General features: G+C 38.0%; 1 protein-coding gene and 1 pseudogene across 5 annotated transcripts in view; one reads left to right on the top strand and one right to left on the bottom strand.

The window, feature by feature from the left end:
* Erbb4 (erb-b2 receptor tyrosine kinase 4) overlaps nt 1-20,057 on the top strand; it is a 1,072,248-nt gene that overhangs the window by 158,333 nt on the left and 893,858 nt on the right. The gene's annotated exons all lie outside the window — the stretch shown is intronic.
* LOC108352007 (40S ribosomal protein S10 pseudogene) lies at nt 18,102-18,863 on the bottom strand (annotated as a pseudogene).

Genomic DNA, 20,057 nt, shown 5'->3' with positions numbered 1-20,057 from the left:
AACACACTGCTATTATTGGTCTTTTTATATAAATATAAATATACAGATATATAATTTGAATTTTTTGAAACTTTAGCTGTGCTGTCAACTTTGGAAAAAAGTATCCCCGTTTACTGTGTTGAGTTGGCACTGTACAGAAATTAACAGCCATATTGGTCTAGAAATGTTGAACTTAAGTTTTTTCCATTTGTACAGGGGTAACACACTGTATTAAATATGTAAGGTCTTATCTACGTGGGTTTGATTACAAAAACTAATAAAGTATTCTCTAAATTTAAAAACAAAAAAAAGTTTTTTCTAAGCCTTTTTTATATATTTGTTCTAAATGATAATGTGATTCTAAACACAAATGCTTCAAACCTCATTGACACATACGAAAAGCATCAGTTAATCAAGAAAATCGAGGAGTTAACAAGTTACTTTGGATGTTATGTTTATATATATTATAATTGAGAATGCTGTTATGATTGACTTAATTATATACCTTTGCAATTTGTAGTGTGTGTTCCTCAGTGAACTTGTGTTAGTCCTGTAATGTAAATTTCAGATTGGCTATTTATTAGTTAAATTTATACAAAACCTATTTAAATAGACAGATTATTTTCTTTTATTGTATTTTGATCTTGGTACTTCATAAAATGTTTTGTTTTTTAAATCTTGAAACAGAGTATAAGTTATTCATAGTCAGTAATCTGATATACACAAACACAGACACAGACACCACCAGAGACAGATACACACACACACACACACACACACACACACACCTGCACACACACACACCTGCACACACACACACACCTGCACACACACACACACACACACCTGCACACACACACACACACACACACACCTGCACGCACACACACATACACATACAGACACGCACTAGCCTATTATGGCTTTCTCTCTAGAAGACTGCCCTCCCTGTCTTCCATTGAAGTGAACGGCTAGTGTCCTGGCAGCATGCATAGATTTCTACCCAGTCTTAGTAGCTGAAATAGTGTATTTGGGGTTTTGGGTAGAATGGAATTTATTTAGAGTCTGCTCACAACTTAATCTGCCACCACCAGTGTCAGTGGCCTTGGCTTTCACTCCCAGCTTCTTTTGATGAGCCTCAAAACTTTTGCCCTCTTCTGAATAATGAAGGTATAATTTGCCATAATATTCCAAACTTTGAACCATTCTGGTTGCTGTTGATTCAGCTCTTTGAATGTTACATTTTAAAGAGAGAGAAGTAAGTGTGTGTCATCTGGGAGAGCTTACATTGTTTGTCAGCCTTTTTACTCCCTTTCTTTGGTGTTTTGTTTTGCTTGTAAAGGCTGCCTGCTGCATTATCCCTGGCTTCCCTACTAGGCAAATTGCTTACTGAGAATTCTTTATTAGCAGTAGTAGGAGTCAAGGGGCTTTGGACTGAAATTCATTTTTTTAAAGAAAAAAAATCAGGTTCTAATTGGGCACAGGACAAATTGGAAAAACATAGCATGCACAGTGTAAAAAGTTGGCAATACATGCTCTGAATCTCCAGTTTTATCCCACCTCCCTTTCCTCCCATCTCCCTAGACAATCAACTAACTGTATGCTAAGTTGATTGAGAAGAAGGGCTAATTGCAGAAGGAATTAGAAGTACTAAAGAGAGCAAAGAAGTCATAGCTCAGTGAGGACAAATAGTTCACATTTAAAATAAATTCCAACAACTTATAGATTGTATAATAAACTGCTCATTTATCAAAGCTGTGTGGAACTTTCAATTCAAGTGCTTACTAGATGTTCTATCGGGGGAGAAATTATAATATTCAATAACTCAGTGTCTCCAAGCACAGTTTCTCCTCCTCTTGCTTTTGTAATTCTCGTTGCATGTTGGGCAACCATGAGTTAGGTAGTCCAAGCCCACGGACCACAATGAAAGAGTGCTTCTGTAGGTTTATAAATCTGTGTATAAGGATGTATGTAGGTTTCTTCAGTTGTGAAAACATTTCACAATAAATTGAAAAGGAAAATTGAATGCAAATATTGAGACTGTGTTTCTAAAAATACTGTGAGCAAGTCTATTTTGACTAGTTAGGCTGTGCTAACTTGAAAGCAGTATGATGATTTAAACATTAAAATAGCAATTATTCTCTATAAGCACATAGGTTTCATTGTCCTGCTGAATGTAATGTTTTAGACAAATAAATAAAGCTTACATATTCATTTGTGTTATTCTAAGCTAAAGAAAAATTATATTCCACTATAAATTTTAGTACACGTGAAATTATAAGTTGAATTTTATAACAAAAGTTTTATGCAATCAGTTACCTCAGCTTACATTTAATGAAGAAACCATAGTTCCATTGTGGGCATTTTCTATTCTGTAAATCATTTTTCATTTGGTTTCAGACAGATAAATCTCCTTAGTTTATTTGTATCCAAATGTCTATGATGTATATAGAATTTTTTCAAAATGGATGTAGCTACTATAATCACTTGGAAATGTACCAGCTGAAAATAATATTTAATTTGCACATATAAATCAAACGTGACTAGTATTTCTTTAGAAAGTATGATATTTGACTTAAAAGTAGAGGCAGTGGACATTCTCAAAACTTGTATTTAAGTCCTATGGTCTGTGTACTGGCTGGCTCTGTGTGTCAACTTGACAAAAGCTGGAGTTATCACAGAGAAAGAGGCCTCCCTTGAAAGACCTCCTTGAGATCCAGCTGTAAGGCATTTTCTCATTTGTGGGTGGTGCCTCCACGGACTGGTAGTCCTGGATTCTAGAAAAAAGCAAGCTGAGAAAGCCAGGGAAAGCAAGCCAGTAAGCAGCACCCTCTAAGACCTCTTCATCAGCTCCTGCCTCCAGGGTCCTGCCCTGTGTGAGAGCTAGTCCTGACTTCCTTTGGTGATGAAGCACAACCTAGAAGTATAAGCTGAATAAACCATTTCCTCCCCAACTTGCTTCTTGATCATTATGTTTTATGCAGGAATAGAAACCCTGACTAAAACAGTCTGTAAAGTTAGTGCATCTACCTTGATACAAAGTAATCCTTTCCCTGCCAATATTTTAAGAAAATAATATGTAACTAAACTATGCTATTTGAGCATATAATTGATTATAAAATATTAAGATAATTTTTATTAAAATTTTTGGAATGTTCCATCAAGTAAATAAGAATCTGTTGCTTAAATATGCTTTAGAGGTACTAAAATATATATCAAAAATGATAAATTTAAGATCAGATCTTACTTAGTTTTTTATTATTGGATATTATATGTATTTACATTTCAAATGTTATATCCTTTCCTAGTTTCCTCTCTGGAACTCCCCTATCCTATCCCTTCCCCTTGCTTCTATGAGGGTGCTCCCCCACCCACCTACCCACTCCCACCCAACCACCCACTCCCATCTCACCATCCTGGCATTCCCCTACACTGGGAAATCAAGCCTTCACACGACTAAGGGCTTCTCCTCCCATTGATGCCAGACAATGCCATCCTCTGCTACATATGCAGCTGGACCCATGGGTCCCTCCATATGTACTCTTTGGTCACTGATTTAGTCCCTGTTTCCTCTGGGGGGGGGGGGTCACGTTGGTTAATGTTGTTCTTCCAATTGGGTTGCAAACCTCTTCAGCTCCTTCAGTCCTTCACCTAACTCCTCCATTGGGGTGCCCATGCTCAGACCATTGGTTGGCTGTGAGCATCCACTTCTGTATTTGTCAGGCTCTGGCACAGCCTCTAAGGAAACAGCTATAAAAGGCTCCTGTCAGCAAGCACTTCTTGGTATCTACAGTAGTGTCTGGTTTTGGTGTCTGTATATGGGATGGATTCCCAGGTGGCCAGTGTCTGGGTGGCCTTTTCTTCAGTCTCTGCTCCACACTTTGTCCCCGTATTTCCTTTAGACAGGAGCCATTCTGGGTGGAAAATTTGGAGATGAGTGGGAGGTCCCAACCCCCAACCTGAGGCTTGCCTAACATTTGGATATGGTCTCTACAGGTTCCCCCTCTCCTTTGTTGGGCATTTCAGCTAATCTCATCCCTGTTGGGTCCTGGGAGCCTCTGGCCTTCCTGGCATCTGGGACCTGCTGGTGGCTACTGCCAGTTCCCCACTACCCATCACTACATAACTCTGTTCAAATTCCTGTCTCTCTGTATATCATCCCTGTCTTCTCTCATACCTGTCCTCCCCGCTTTGCCCCTCTCCCTCCTCCCTTTCTCCCATGTCCCTCCCACCCTCTACCTCCTGTGAGAATTTTGTTCCCCCTTCTAAGTAGAACTGAAGCATTCACACTTTGGTCTTCCTTCTTGAGCTTCATATGGTCTGTGAATTTTATCTTGGATATTCTGAGCTCTTTCCCTAATATCCACTTATCAGTGAGTGCATACCATGTGTGTTCTTTTGTGACTGGGTTACCTCACTCAGGATGATATTTTCTAGTTCCATTCACTTGCCTAAGAATTTTATGAAGTCATTGTTTTTGATAGCTGAGTAGTACTCCATTGTGTAAATGTACCATATTCTGTATCCATTCCTCTGTGGAAGGACATCTGGGTTCTTTCCAACTTCTTCTGGATCTTACATTTTTGTAACAAATGTATACAATGGAATTGGCAAGCAGATTTTATTTTTTGTGACAAAGGCATTTTATTAAATTAACTATAATTTGCATACGGTTTCAAAAGAAATTCTAAAAGCAAAGTTAAAAATACTTTCTATTACAAAGTACAAAGCTAACAGCTTAAAAATAGTATCTTTGTAGAAAAATTCCTAATGCATTCTTTAACTGATTCCTGCAATATCATATTTTAATGAGACGTTTAGGGGTTAAATTAATACTTACTTTGTAACCAGTTCATTTCTTAGTATTTAAATTACTTTGTCTTATATGCAGAATTTTATTAACATTATTAATATCCTTTTAATTATAATTTTATTATTTTTAACCAAAACTTAAAAAAAAATACAGTAGACCTCAGCATCTGGTCATATTTAAATTTCACATGTTAATAAAATGCAACCTGTCAAATTAAAGGTATGAATTTTTACCTTTTTATTTAAGAAAATTGCCTACAAATGTATACAATATCACAAAATTGAAACTAACATATTTTATTTAGCATTATTTCTAAATCATTTTCTTTTTCTTGGGGATTGTATGGACAATGACTATATGTCTATTATAGCTAAGTGTATATTTAATTTAAAGAATTTAAAATATAAAGACTATGTAATATTTCTTGTACACTATAAGTTACCAGCCTATGTGCCCATATTTGGCATTGATGTTAGGAAAATATTGCACTAAGTTGGTCTACAAGAGAGTGTGTGTGTGTGTGTGTGTGTGTGTGTGTGTGTGTTTGTATGTGTGTATGTAGATTCCGTCCAAACTACATATATGAATTGAAAATATATTAATTTCAAAGCATTTGAATAACTGCTTAGGATATCAAAACTGACTTGGAGATGGAGATGGCTCAATTAATAAATTGCCTTGCTTTCCTCACAGCTCATGCTAACAAACAGCATCTCGTGTTTGTAATCGCAGCACTTAGGGTTAGCATATGACAGAAACAGAAGGATTACATGTTTTTTACATGTGTGTACACATGCATGCATGCATATCCAGACATACCACCCCAGAACCAATTTGTGAATGCTAAAACAATATGTAGATACATGCCTAAAACATTGATTTTCTGCACATGTGTATTTTACTCCCTAATACATGTTCTTCTACTCTGATTTCTTTTATTGAACTATGAAGGTCTAAATTTAGCATATAGGAGCATCCAGCTACATATTTAAAGTCATGATTTTAAAGTTTATTTTTGTGTATGGGAATTTTTTTTGCCTGCTTGTATTTCTCTTTACCATGTGTGTGTGCAGAACATTCACAGGTCAGAAATGGCAGATTATTTCTTTGAATCACTGGTGTTTGTGAGCTACCATATAGTGCTGGGAACTGAACTTTGGTTATCTGCAAGAGTAGCAAATTTTCTTTACTGCAAAATCATTTCTCTAGACCCCCAATATTTGTCATTTTGTCATATCTGTTAGTAGTGAAATAAATGGCTGTTGTCTTCAAAAGAGTAGAATAACAACATCTTTATAGCCTAAAACAGGATTTGCATTAAAATAACCCCTTGAAAATTGTAAGTGTTGAGTCTCTTGAATTTTAATAATCTATAGTAAATGTTCTAAATGCAAGCATTTTGATATTTCTGTACCAATTATGTGCTTCAAATGTCTATTATAATTTATTTTCATATTTTATTCCTCCAAGTTTGTCAATAAAATAGCATAACTAGTTATTGTATGCTATTGTTTAGACAACTTCATTCTTTCCTTGTTTCTGATACTAAGGATATGTTAATGTCATACAACTAAAGGGCAGGCAATGTCAATTAGAGTGATATCAGGATTCCCTCATTGGAGATCATCAATTAAGGACACGAAGGTTAACAATCTGCTCCTGTCTGCATAGCTTGCATTGCTAGAATTAGATCCTGAAATAGATTGTCCAACTACAAGCTCTTTTCTCTAAGGATCACTCTACTTTTTAAGGAAATGACTTCTCTAACTATTGCCTTTCTAGCATCCTAAGTTTGTCTTTTAGAAAGGGGAGCCAAAGATTTGCTATTTAGTAACAAGTCACAGTAACAGTTCGGTAACATATGATATGCTTTTGAAAGGCAAGTCACCTACCTATATCTTTTCTCTAAATACATACTAAAACCTTGTTCTTTGACTGCCTTATTTGAAGTTGTCATTCTTGTCGACCCTGAAAACACTGTCACCGTTCTACCATTTTGAAACACTAATTATTGGTGGTAACCACACAAAGAAAAAACAGGGACAGGCTTAGTTTTATTCAAATGATTTACAATCCTCTGAAAATTAAATATCAATTAAGATGTACCCCATTAAAATACTGTACATTTCTTATAAAATTCTGGGTTTTCTGGCTATTCTAGAGTAAAACTAATGTTCAAATTCTTGGCAGACCTCGAGGATGGAGTTTGAATTGTACAGTATTCACATATTTGCAAGACAGAATTTCTTAGTTCTCTTTCCTGTTGCTGTGATAAAATAGTCTGGCACAAGCAACTTATAGGAAAATGGTTCAGCTCAAGGTTACAGTATACCATGGTATAAAAGTCACAGCAACAAGAGCTTCAGGCTGCCAATTTGACGTTTAGAAGCACAGAGCGATGCAGGCTCCAGCTCAGATTGTTTTGTCATTTTTATATAGTACATAGTCTCAGCCTAGGGAATGGTGCAGCCCACAGTGTGTTGGTTTTCATGCTTAAACTAGCAAACTGGCTACGAATATAATGGTAAGATCTTTGTTTAACTAGTCCTAAACAAGATTTGTCCAACACAGCCTGATCAACTCAAAAGCAGTATATTTCAGCCACCACTGAGATTTTTTTTACCAGAAAGAAAAAGTAGGTGTTTTGGACAATTTCAGAGATACAAGGAAGCGACAGTGTTTTGGGTTAATAATATTACTTTGACTGATTAAAAGTATTAGTTAGCTAGTAAATTACGTGTTGCATAGCAAGTACTTTAGTCTCCCTTCTAAACAAGCAAGAAATACAGAAAGTGACCATACACATAAATATTAGACAAGGGCCAGCAGCTGGGAAAGGGTTGTCCAACAGTTCCTGCAGGAGGGGAGAGGCAGCCATGATGGATTGACAACAGAGGATAGGTAGGTAGATGATGTGCACAGGGGCTGCAGGGAGGGTACGCATCCAATAAAAAGAAATACCGCACGTTAGGGTAAGGGTCTAAGAAGAGGAGGATGGGGAATCCTGACAGTGCTTCAGTAGTCTGTTTTTAAACTTATAGCGACAGAAGGGCCATGTGGGTGAAGAGAATCCTGAGCAGATGTTTGGAAAACTTTAGAAGCTCTAAATCTCCTGATTTGAGCCTCGGTGAAGTCTTTTTCACCTTATTTAAGAGGTGGTTATTGCGGGTGCAGTCATGTGACGTGGTAGGACAGCTCTTTGGTAGGCACCCTGTCAGTTTCTAGAAATAGATCCCTAGACACACACACCACTGATATGCAAGAATAACATTGTTTTGTGTCCAGTGTTGTTTTGTGTCCAGTGCGGTGATAAAGTAAGGTTGTGGGAGACATGTGTGCTCCATATCAATGCTTTTAGATACAAGGCTGTAAAGTCTCCTTAAAACTAGTGTTACATCATTTACTTCCCTGGAAACTTTGTATATTCTTGTACACAATGTCTAGGGGAGGAAAGGATAAAAGCTTATTTTCTTTTGAAGAAAAATAAGTAAAAGTGAGAACATGCTTTTGTTTCAGAGGAAATGTAATTTTTAAACTTTTAAAATGATTTACATTAGTTCTTACCTTTACAAAAAAAGCACAGAAACTCCTCACAATGGGATATTGGGTTCTGTTGCCTTTGATGTAGTAATGCATATACAATATTGCACCAATGATTAACTGGTGTGCCCCTGAAGCTTCTCCAGACAAAAAAGCGCCTTTCAGCAGATCCCTTATCTGCTATCAAGGGAGTGTTTACAGCAGCTAAAACTCTTAAGCGCCTTGTCTCTGAGACTGATGGGAATAATTAAGCCAGTGTTCGCTGGCCCTCTGCTCCTCTCTGTGAGCTTAGAAGCTGAGAAAAAAGATGAGCTACATTAGCCATGTTCAGCAATTCCAGATAGATTTTATTGGTCAACCCTCTTCTAGCAATCCATTTTGTTTGTGGAACTAAATTATATGATATATAACAAAATTGTTAACCTGTGACTATATATTTAACTTTTTTCCTTTCATTTACTCACAATTAGTTGAAGAAACATATCAATATTAGCTTTGCAGGAGTGATATTGTTAGATATTCCACTGGAACTCCTTTTTGTTTTTTATTTTATTTTTCCATTTTTTATTGGATATTTTCTTTATCTACATTTCAAATATTATCTTCCTTTCTGGTTTCCCCTCCTGAAACTCCCTATCCCATCCCACACTCTCCTTCCTGATTCCCTGCCCTGGTATTCCCCTATACTAGGGCATCAAGCCTTCACAGGACCAAGGGCCTCTCCTCCCACTGATGCCTGGCAAGGACATCCTCTGCTACACATTCAGCTGGAGACGTGGGTCCTTCCCTGTGTACTCTTTGGTTCGTGATTTAGTCCCGGAGCTCTGAGGGGGGTCTGATTGGTTGGCATTGTTGTTCTTCCTATGGGGTTGCAAACCACATCAGCTACCTCAGTCCTTTCTCTACTTCTCCACTGGGGACAGAGAGCATGCATTTGGCTCTGTATTTGTCAGGCTCTGGCAGAGCCCCTCAGGAGACAGCTATATCAGGCTCCTGTCAGAATGATTCGATCTTTAGGATACAAAGTGATAAGAAATGTATAGCCTCACTGACCAAAACATTACATTTCTAAATTAGGTTATGTGTTAACCAACCAGTGACAGTGATGTAATCAGTGCATGGAAATCTGCTGCCTGTGCAGACCTCTGCTTCTTGATGTTTGATTGTCTCACTTCTTGGATCATTGACCTCCCATACAAATAAATGTATTTTCCATGGCCATAGTATTTGAGAATTCTAGCACCCTGTCTCTCACATAGAAAACTGGTCTGATGACTATGATAGTGACCAATATTTGTTAGGTGACAAGTTTAGAGCATGGAGAACAGAGACACTTTAAACCTTAAAATGTTTGAGCATAGGAAGTTAAAAATATGATCATGTGAATATTGTAGCTCCCTTGAGATTTTAATGAATTTTCTATTGAAAAGAAAATAAAGCATTTAGAATTTATTTGTATCCACTTGTGGAAGAATGGTATTCTTTTTTAGAAATGCAAATGTAAACTATAATTTCATTATGTCAAGCAAATTTGTTTCAGAATCCTCAAACCTTCTATAGAAAGCCATTTATGAATTCTCTCCACAGCAACATTTGGCTTCAAAAAGGTCCTTTGACAAATAGGAAAGCAAAGAGTACACTATGTTCAAAAGTAATCTAATGGAGACTCTGGATGAGGCCAGTTGCAATCAAATGAATCCATCACCATGAAATCCTTCATTGTTTGTCCATTATCTGAACTCTCCCAGCTCAGAAAGGATACTTTGTCCCCCACTGGCTTACCTCCTATATTCTTGCAGTGTAATGTAGTAACTAAGTGACCATGGGGCTGAGCCATTTTAAGCCTCCCACACAAAGCTGGACAGCACACTGTACCTTTGATAGAAAGATACATTGCCACACTGTTCAGTGTTCAGCTGTTGAACAGAGGCAGGAAAACTAAAATGTCGCATATATACAAAATCCACACTCAGCTTCAGCTTCACTCTGGGCAATGTTTGTGTCTATTGGAGGAAGGTGAGAAACACAGGGTAAAATTTTTCAAAGATTGTTTGAGTCTATTGTGAATTTCTGACGTTAATTTTGCCTATTTTCTTTTGTTCATCTCTAATAACTCAATCTGTCCTAATGACTTTGTATGGCTGCTTAGAGGTAGTGTCTGTTCTTAAACTTGCATTTTCACAAAGGTTCTGCTTTAGAAGGGCAGGGAGGCGACATAACACCCTGGTTTGCTTGACAAGCTGTTCTAATCAGATTATTTTAATAGCTGAGGCCAGTATCAAAGGAACATTGTAATGTTTAATAAGTAAGTGATGACACTAGAGTTTTTTACAAACAACAGACCTACCAAACAACCAACTAAACAAAACAAACAAACAAGGGGACTATTCTGGAAGGACCCAAGGGCACAATGGCATCTAGACATCACACTGGTAAGACACATATGAATTCACAGACTGTGGCAGCAACGGCTCAAGACAGACAGAGTTCCAGCACTGAGAGGGGGAATCGAACATGTGTTTTCACTCCTAACCAAGAAACGATCTGTAATAGATAACTATTTGCAAAGGAAAATTTGTTTTGTTCAGTGGCATCTCACTGGGTATATTAACTGGTCTTAAGGGTAGGGCAAATGCCCAGATACAGAAGAGCAACACAAATGGACTGGATGGTATTTTATAGACATTCTGTCTTGAGCTGCATTGTTTGGGCATTTATTGCCTTTGGCTTATTTATTTAGTGTTTCTATTTCTGTGGTATGAATGTATTTGTATATTTGAATGTCTTGAGTTTTTGGTTTGTTTTCTTTTTTTTGTGTTTTAAAGAGAGAGACAAAGAAAGGGCTTTGAGTTGGTAGATGGGGGGATGGGGGGAATCTCAGAAGAGTTGGCCTCTGGTAAAAGCATGATCCAGATGTGTTTTTTAACAAAGAATTTTAAAATGGAAAAGAATGACTAGTGCTAGTTAGATATTTACCAAAGATCTGTGCTGGTAACACAATATATATAAAACTGCGACCGGTATTTTTAGAAATACTTGATTTCTACAACAAAAATGAAAGATAAAGTTACAGTATATAAAATGTATTTTAGATATGTATACATTTGATATACATATATTAAGGCTCAAATGATTGTTTTTTGTAAGGAACTACTAAATTCCTCTAAGTGTATAGTATGAGACTAGGCTGTACTCATGTTAGATTCATCACATTAGTGTTCAAGAGCATATATTCAAAACTGTATGTATGTATATATGTATGTATGTATTTATTTATTATTTATTTATCTATCTACATATCTCTGTAAATTTGCTAGAGGCCTCAGAGGTTACAGGTGCTTGTGAGCTGCCTGATGTTGGTACTTGAAATTGAAATTGTTCCTTTGTAACAGAGACTGAAGGAACACCCATTCAGAGCCTGCCCCACATGTGGCCCATACATATACAGCCACCAAACTAGATAAGATGGATGAAGCAAAGAAGGGCAGGCTGACAGGAACCGGATGTAGATCTTTCCTGAGAGACACACCCAGAATACAGCAAATATGTAGGCGAATGCCAGCAGCAAACCACTGAACTGAGAACGGGACCCCCGTTGAAGGAATCAGAGAAAGGACTGGAAGAGCTTGAAGGGGCTCGAGACCCCATATGAACAACAACGCCAACCAACCAGAGCTTCCAGGGACTAAGTCACTACCCAAAGACTATACATGGACTGACCCTGGGCTCCAACCTCATAGGTAGCAATGAATATCCTAGTAAGAGCACCAGTGGAAGGGGAAGCCCTTGGTCCTGCGGAGACTGAACCCCCAGTGAACGTGATTTTTGGGGGGAGGGTGGTAATGGGGGGAGGATGGGGAGGGGAAGCCGATATAGAAGGGAAGGGGGAGAGGTTAGGGGGATGTTGGCCCCGAAACCTGGAAAGGGAATAACAATTGAAATGTAAATAAGAAATACTCAAGTTAATAATGATAAAAAAAGAAAAGAAAGAGAGAAAAATTAAGAAAGAAAGAAAGGAAGAAAGAAAGAAAGGAAGGAAGAAAGGAAGAAGGAAGGAAGGAAGGAAGGATAAAGAAAATCAAAAGATACATATATAAAAGGTGTTCAGCATTTTATTGGGGGTGCAATCAAATCAGGTGTTTATGAGTCCTTCTCATGTGTTCAATATTGTTCTAAGTACTTAGGACATATCAGAAAATAAAGCAAGGGGCCTACCCTTGTGGAGAAAAAAAATAAATTGTTCCTTTTTTTGTTTTTTTTTTCTTTTTTTCGGAGCTGGGGACCGAACCCAGGGCCTTGCGCTTCCTAGGCAAGTGCTCTACCACTGAGCTAAATCCCCAACCCTAAATTGTTCCTTTTTAAGAGCAGCAATTTCTCATAATCACCAAGTCATCTTTTGAGCCCTGAAGAACATTTGAATCAATAGCTTAATTCTAGAATCAAGTTACTGAAATGGTAGAGCTACTAATTTACTTTTATTTTATTATAACATAGAAAACAGTGTCACCATATTCTCCAAGGCATTTGCTTGAATGATATGTCAAAATGCAAAGTCAAAAATAGAAAGGTTATTTTGTTAAAGGACAGTGTATATGAGCTTCATTTCTATCTGTGAAACAGGAGTACAAGGATTTAAAAATAAATATTTAAAAATAAAAAATAGTGGCATTTACATATGTTTGTATGTATGTGTAATAAAACAGGTTGTTAAAGTAGATTAATTTATATTAGATAGCTGTTAAAAACAAAAAGTAACAACTAGATAGCCAGTAAAAATAAAAAGTGACATATCTGTGACAAATTGTAAATAATAGTTATATTTTGTTTTTTATTTTTTGTGAGATTATTGTATTTTCCACTTTTTTCTCTATACAGATAGAGCTAGGGCTGATCCACTGACCTAGGAAGGTATCAGTGAATAGATAATATATTTCTAATTACATGGATATAACCTGATCTGTTCATATGATGCTACTTGTCTGCAGATGTATTCAGGGCTGAGATTTTGTATTGAATATCAATACAAATTGATGGATGGATGGATCTTCCCTGGAGAACACTGTGTCTCCAGCTCTCTGCATCCTTTGACTGCCTGTATTTCTTTTCTAGGGATGAAGCCTCTGTGAACTTCCTGCCTCTATGTAGATATCTCATTTGGTGTCTTGTTCAGGTCATGTTCAGACAGCCATTTTAGTGAGACTTTATTTACTATTTTTATTCTTAATTTTAAAAGCAATCTCCTTGTCTTGGGAGGTAAAGAACAGGTTTAAGAAAAATGTGCAATCATTATGACCTTGAGATTTATTACTTTTATGATCATAGATTCATTGAACATATCACTAAGTCTCATGAGGATATTTTCATGCAAACATGCAATGAATGCAATGATCCTTTCAAACATCCATTCTTCTTATTTATCCCACGCCAACTAGTCTTCTTGATCCCCATGGAAGATTGGCTTTCATGTTTATATGTGCATATGTGATAGTTCTCTATGTAAAAATCTATGATCCACAAAAGCAATAAAACATATCTCATGTGATAGTATAGTCATCTTTCTGAACTTACTTTTTTTGTAAAAAACTGTAGTATTTTCTAACAATCCAAGTGAATGAATATAGGATTTAAAGTGGAATCTGTAGTGTAGACTCACTGATGTTGGCTGATAGAAATGATCTCAACTTGATGAAGAAGACTTGTTTCCCCATGATATACAAAATATAAAATCTGTGTAGTTGTATGGAGTTTACAACTGTGATGTAGTTGAATGCTTCAAAATACTCCTTGAAACAGTCACGGGATTAATCAGGGTCGGTAGTGATGGGCTGGTTGGCAGCATGATAAATTTGTTTTCTTGCCAACATGATTGCTTATACACAAGCTGAAAAAGGACAATAACAATAGACATTCAAAAGTAGATATGGGAAAACCCAGAAGGTTTTCGCACTATGCAAAGTAAACTACCGAATGACGAGAGCTGGAGAAATAGTCTACTCCAGAGCAGAGTACGCAATTGATTACTGAATATCAAGTGGTCAGCTCTGAAGACATATGTATAAGTAACATTATACAGGCTGAGCAGGTACACACACCACACACACACACACACACACACACACACACACACACAAAAAAAAAAAAAAAACCCAGCAATACAGCAATGATAAAAGTGGCCACGAGTTTGAAAGAGCATGGAGGAGTGTATGTGAGGGTTTGGAGTGAGGAAAGAGAAGTAAAACATGTTTTGATACTAGTGTAATCTCAGAAGTAAAAGAAAAAAAATAGAGAAGGCTTTAAAATACCTTTTATAGAGAACTTGGCGAAAGTGGATTCAGAGCCCAGAATAGCCAGCATCCATTCTGCTCTCAAGTTTTACCGTGGTGCTTTCTTATCATCCTCCCTTAGATTGTTCTCCAGAGCTGATAAATTTAAGTTGGTCCAAGGGCCACTCAACATTCAGAACTTTTCTCCTTCTAAGGAAACATATTTCATGAGTTAGTACAAATAATTTTTCTACTGACTATATAAAACCTTTTCAAAAGTTTATCAATCACAATGTGTATGGATGTGTCACTGAGAATTTAAGGAATCAGATAATTAGCAGTTACTATCTTTTACAATTTTATCTAAGATACAGTAGTGTTGTCCATAAAATACAAGGATATATAAGCTGGAATTTGACCAAATAGATAAATACAGAGAAGATAGTGTTTTTTTGAAGCTTATGTGTATGAGAAATTTAAACTGAAAATAAAATAGAGAAGCCGCTTTTTATCTAAAAAATGAAGATAATTATAGTATGTAATGATCTTAAGATGTACAGCATCGATTAAATGTTAATGATGGTGTTCCTGTAATAATGTCCCCAAGGATACTGACTTGCGCTTTATTACATATGATAGCAGTTTTAAGCCTAGCACAAATATTAATATATATATATATATATATATATATATATGAGAGAGCTCTCCCTGAAAACATCAACAGCAAATCCCAGCATATACAAGTGCTTAAAAACCCAACTCATGTTGGAAAAGCCACTTGCAAACATCAAGTAACTCACATCTTCTTTGTCTTTTCCTTTCTGTAGCTTCCTTTTCTATATATGAAGGCTCCCATCAAAGTGTCTGTATACAGGATATGAAATATTTCAGTAGTGGTTTTCAAGGATGTTTGTTTGCATCTGTCGACTTATTTGGAAGGCAGGTCTGATGTTTTCCTAAAAAAGTATTTGTCCAGGAGTTGCTGATGCAAACATGAAACATCCACAAATACGGAAGTAACTTGCAATGTGTGCATATGACTGTTGTATGTATATTTGACCCTGTCTGTGCAGGGACTTTGTCTAACCTTTGTATTTTATATACATATATCTCTAAGAATACATAGAACCTCTCTATCTAGGACATGATCTAATCTGAAAACTTCTATTTAATGCTCTTTAAAGGAAACTCATGCCGAGAATTTGGTTTCCTTTGTTTAATACTTATTAATAATCTCAAAGAGCTGCAGGAGTCTCCCAACTCTTCACCTATCCAAAAATGCAACATAACCTGTCTTCTGTCTTGATGCTGCTTTTTAACACCTGCATTCGCTTGTATGAAACTACTCAGGGAACTTTAAACATAATGCATGCCATAATTACATTCTTCTGATTAATCACCTGCTTGTGAATGGAGAATAATTACAGAGTTCTCAGTAGGAATATAAAGGAATAAAAAGCCTTCCTTAGTAATGGTGAACTAGGAGAGATAGAAATCCTACAATGCTATGTGCATTCTGAAGTGGAAGCAAGCTTAACCCTTTTAGTTTCTTTTCTTTTCTTCTTTTCTTTTCTTTTCTTTTAATTTGATAAGAAGATACTTGGTTTGGGTGGTTTATTTTCTTTTATTTGTTTATTCATTTATTCATTCATTCATTTATTTTTGCACTCCATAATTTATTCCCCTACCGGTCCACCCCGAAGTTTCCACATCCCATACCTCCTTTCCCTGTCTCCACAGGATGTCCCCACCCCACTCACCCCATCAGACTTCTAAACTTCTGGGGCCTCCATTCTCTTGAGGATTAGGTGCATCTTCTCTGACTGAATCCAGATTGGGAAGTCCTCTGCTGCATATGTGTTGGAGGCCTCATCTCAGCTGGTGTATGCTTCCTGGTTGGTGATCCAGTGTCTGAGAGATTTTGGGGGTCCAGGTTAACTGAGACTGCTTGTCCTCTTACAGGGTAGCCTCCTCCTTAGCTTCCTCCAGCTTTCCCCAAATTCAACCAGAGGGGTCAGCAGCTTCTGTTAGTTGGTTGGGTGCAAATATCTGCATCTGACTCTTTCAGCTGCTTATTGGGCCTTGTGGAGAGCAGTCATGGTAGATCCCTTTTTGGAATACCCCATAGCTTCAATAATGGTCTCAGGCCTTGGGGCCTCCTTTTGAGCTAGAACCCACTTTGGGCTTATCATTAGACCTTCTTTTCCTCAGGCTCTTCTCCATTTGCCTCCCTGGATTTCTTTCAGACAGGAAGAGTTATGGGTCAGAGCTTTGTCTGTGGGATAGCAACCCCATCCCTCACTTGATACCCTGTCTTTCTGCTATAGGTAGATTCAGTAAGTCCACCCCCACCAACCCCCTTTGCGTGCTGAGAGCTCTCACTTTCCAGATCTCTGGTACAGACTTTCCTCCAGAGGTCTCCTGTTTTCACTCTTTCTGCTGGCCCTCAGGGCTTCATTCCTCACCCCCCCCCAATACCAGACCATATTCCCCTCTCCCCATACCCCTAGCCCCTTTCACTCCCTTGTCCCCTCCCCCCTTGTGGTTGCTTTCTTCTCCCTCCCATGTGGGACTGAGGTGTCCTCACTTGGGCCCTTCTGCTTGTTGATCTCTTTGAGTTCTGTAGATTGTACCCAATATTTTGGCTATTCTATACTTTTTTTTGCTAATATCCACTTATTAGTGAGGACATAGCATGCATGTCCTTTGGGTCGAAGTTACCTCACATAGGATGACATTTTCTAGTTCCATCCATTTGCCTACAAAACTCAGTATATCCTCCTTCTTAATAGTCAAGTAGTATTCTATTGTGTAAATGAACCATATTTTCTGTATCCATTCTTCTGTCGTGGGACATTTGGGTCGTTTCTAAGCGTCTGTCTATCACAATAAGGCCACTATGAGCATAGTGGAGCACATGCCCCTGTGGCATGGTGGGGCATCTTTTGGGTATATTCCCAAAAGCAATATTGCTGGATCTTTAGGTAGGTCTATTTCCAATTTTCTGAGGAACCTCCAAATTGATTTCTAGAGTGGTTGTACCAGTTTGCAATCCCACCAGCAATAGAGGAGTGTTCTTCTTTCTCCACATTCTCGCCAACATGTGTTGTCACCTAAAGTTTGATCTTAGCCATTCTGACTGGTGCAAGATGGTCATTTTGATTTGCATTTCTCTGATCACTAAGGGCTTTGAACATTTCTTTAGGTGGGTCTCAGCCATTTGAGATTCCTCTACTGTGAATTCTCAGTTTAGTTCTATACCCCATTTTTTGATTGAGTTGTTTTGATTTTTTTGGTAGTAAGGTTCTTGAGTTCTTTATATATTTTGGATATTAGCCCTTTATCAGATGTGGGGTTAGTGAAGATTTTTTCCCCCAATCTGTAGGATGCTTATTTGTCTTATTGACTATGTCCTTTGCTTTACAGAAGCTTTCTAGTTCCATGAGGTCCCATTTATCAATGCATTTTTTCTTTAAAGTATATTCAATACAACACAATCCCCAATTTCACTGAGGAGGCTGACTACTTCCAAGACCGAAGCTGCCTCTAAACTGGAATTCTGTTGCTGAGGCAGCCCAAGCTTCGGCTTTCTTGTCAGCTCCAGGGAGCACAGCACTCCTTCTGTAGGTGTCTCTGTCTGCCTCCCCTCTGGTGAATCTTGCAGGCCTTTCACTCTCTGGACCTTTGGGCCGAGACCTGCGGGTCTTGGAATGGCTGTGGCACAGGGTGGCGGGCGCGATCTCCGGAGGTAGGTGCAGGTAATCTCGGAGATACTGGCTAGCCTCACTCATAGTATCAGTAGAAATGTCTCCAAGAAACCTGCTCCTTCATGTAGCCTCGAGACTTGAGAGACTGCATGGCCTTCATGACATGAAGGTTGGGCACGTTCTTGTCTGCCAGCTCGGGGTGTTTGAGCATGTGGACATCTTTTTTGACAACCATCACTCCTTTCTTAAAAAGGAGTTTGTAGATGGCGATCCGATTCTTCTTAGGCATCAACATCAAGGCGGCTGCAGGTTCTGAGGCAGAGACTGGAACGGAAGGGGTGTGGGCCCATTTATCAATTCTTGATCTTATAGTGTGAGTCATTGGAGTTCTGTTTAGGAAATTTCTGCCTGTGACAATGAGTTCAAGGCTCTTTCCCACCTTCTCTTCTATTAGATTCAGTGTATCTGGTTTTATGTAGAGGTCCTTGATCCACTTGGACTTGAGCTTTGTGCAAGGTGACACTGTGAGGTCAACACAAAACATGTATTCTTCTCTATTCTGTAGCTTCAATATCTAGCTTTGTGACACTTCATGTTACCTACGCAGAGGGATGGAAGGTGAATGAATTCTTCATTGAATTGTCTCAGAACATACAATGGCCACCATTACTGAACCTAACCCAACAGGTTCAAAATCTGTTTGTCTCCCATTTAAATCTACAATGAGATGATTCAGCAAACCACTGAACTGAGAATAGGACCCCCGTTGAAGGAATCAGAGAAAGAACTGGAAGAGCTTGAAGGGGCTCGAGACCCCATATGTACAACAATGCCAAGCAACCAGAGCTTCCAGGGACTAAGCCACTACCTAAAGACTATACATGGACTGACCCTGGACTCTGACCTCATAGGTAGCAATGAATATCCTAGTAAGAGCACCAGTGGAAGGGGAAGCCATGGGTCCTGCTAAGACTGAACCCCCAGTGAACGTGATTGTTGGGGGGAGAGCGGCAAGGGGGGGAGAATGGGGAGGGGAACACCCATAAAGAAGGGGAGGGGGGGATGTTTGCCTGGAAACCGGAAAAGGGAATAACACTCGAAATGTATATAAGAAATACTCAAGTTAATAAAAAAAAAAAACAAACAGAGATGATTCATAGACCCCATTGCTCTTTTTGCACACTAAATAATTTATTATAGATTTCCCTCTTTTTTGTAATATTTTTTGATATGTTTAGTGATTAGTTTCAGAAATATGGTACAGATTATTAAGACAAATTTAGTAGGATGTGCTGGAAACATATTTAGGCAAATGTTTATTGTTTTTGTTCAGAAATAATCCTTCAAATTTATGAAACTTATTACAATTCCATGGTCCTCATGTTTACTAAAGGGACATGAATTCATTGCCCAATAATTTGAAGCCTGATACATAATTTGACCAGAATTGAGTGTAGTATCAGATGAGAAACGATACTAAAGATTGGGATTATCAGACATCTCTAGCATCAGAACAAGTGTTATTACTTGATCAGCGATCTCACTCATCTGGGTGTGTAATAGTTGACTGATTCTTTTAAATCATTTTATTTGTTTACATTTAAAATATCCCCCTTCACAGTTACCCCTCCAAAACCCCCCATTCCATCTCTCCTCTCCTTTGTTTCTTTGATGGTGCTCCTCCATCCATTCACTCACTTGTGCCTCACCCCTCTATCATCCCCCTACCCTGGGCCATTAACTTTCACTATCCTC

This window comes from Rattus norvegicus, chromosome 9, assembly GCF_036323735.1.
Source record: "Rattus norvegicus strain BN/NHsdMcwi chromosome 9, GRCr8, whole genome shotgun sequence".
NCBI lineage: Eukaryota > Metazoa > Chordata > Mammalia > Rodentia > Muridae > Rattus > Rattus norvegicus.
The sequence above is the reverse complement of the archived record's forward strand: the minus strand, read 5'-3'. Positions and strand labels throughout refer to the sequence as shown.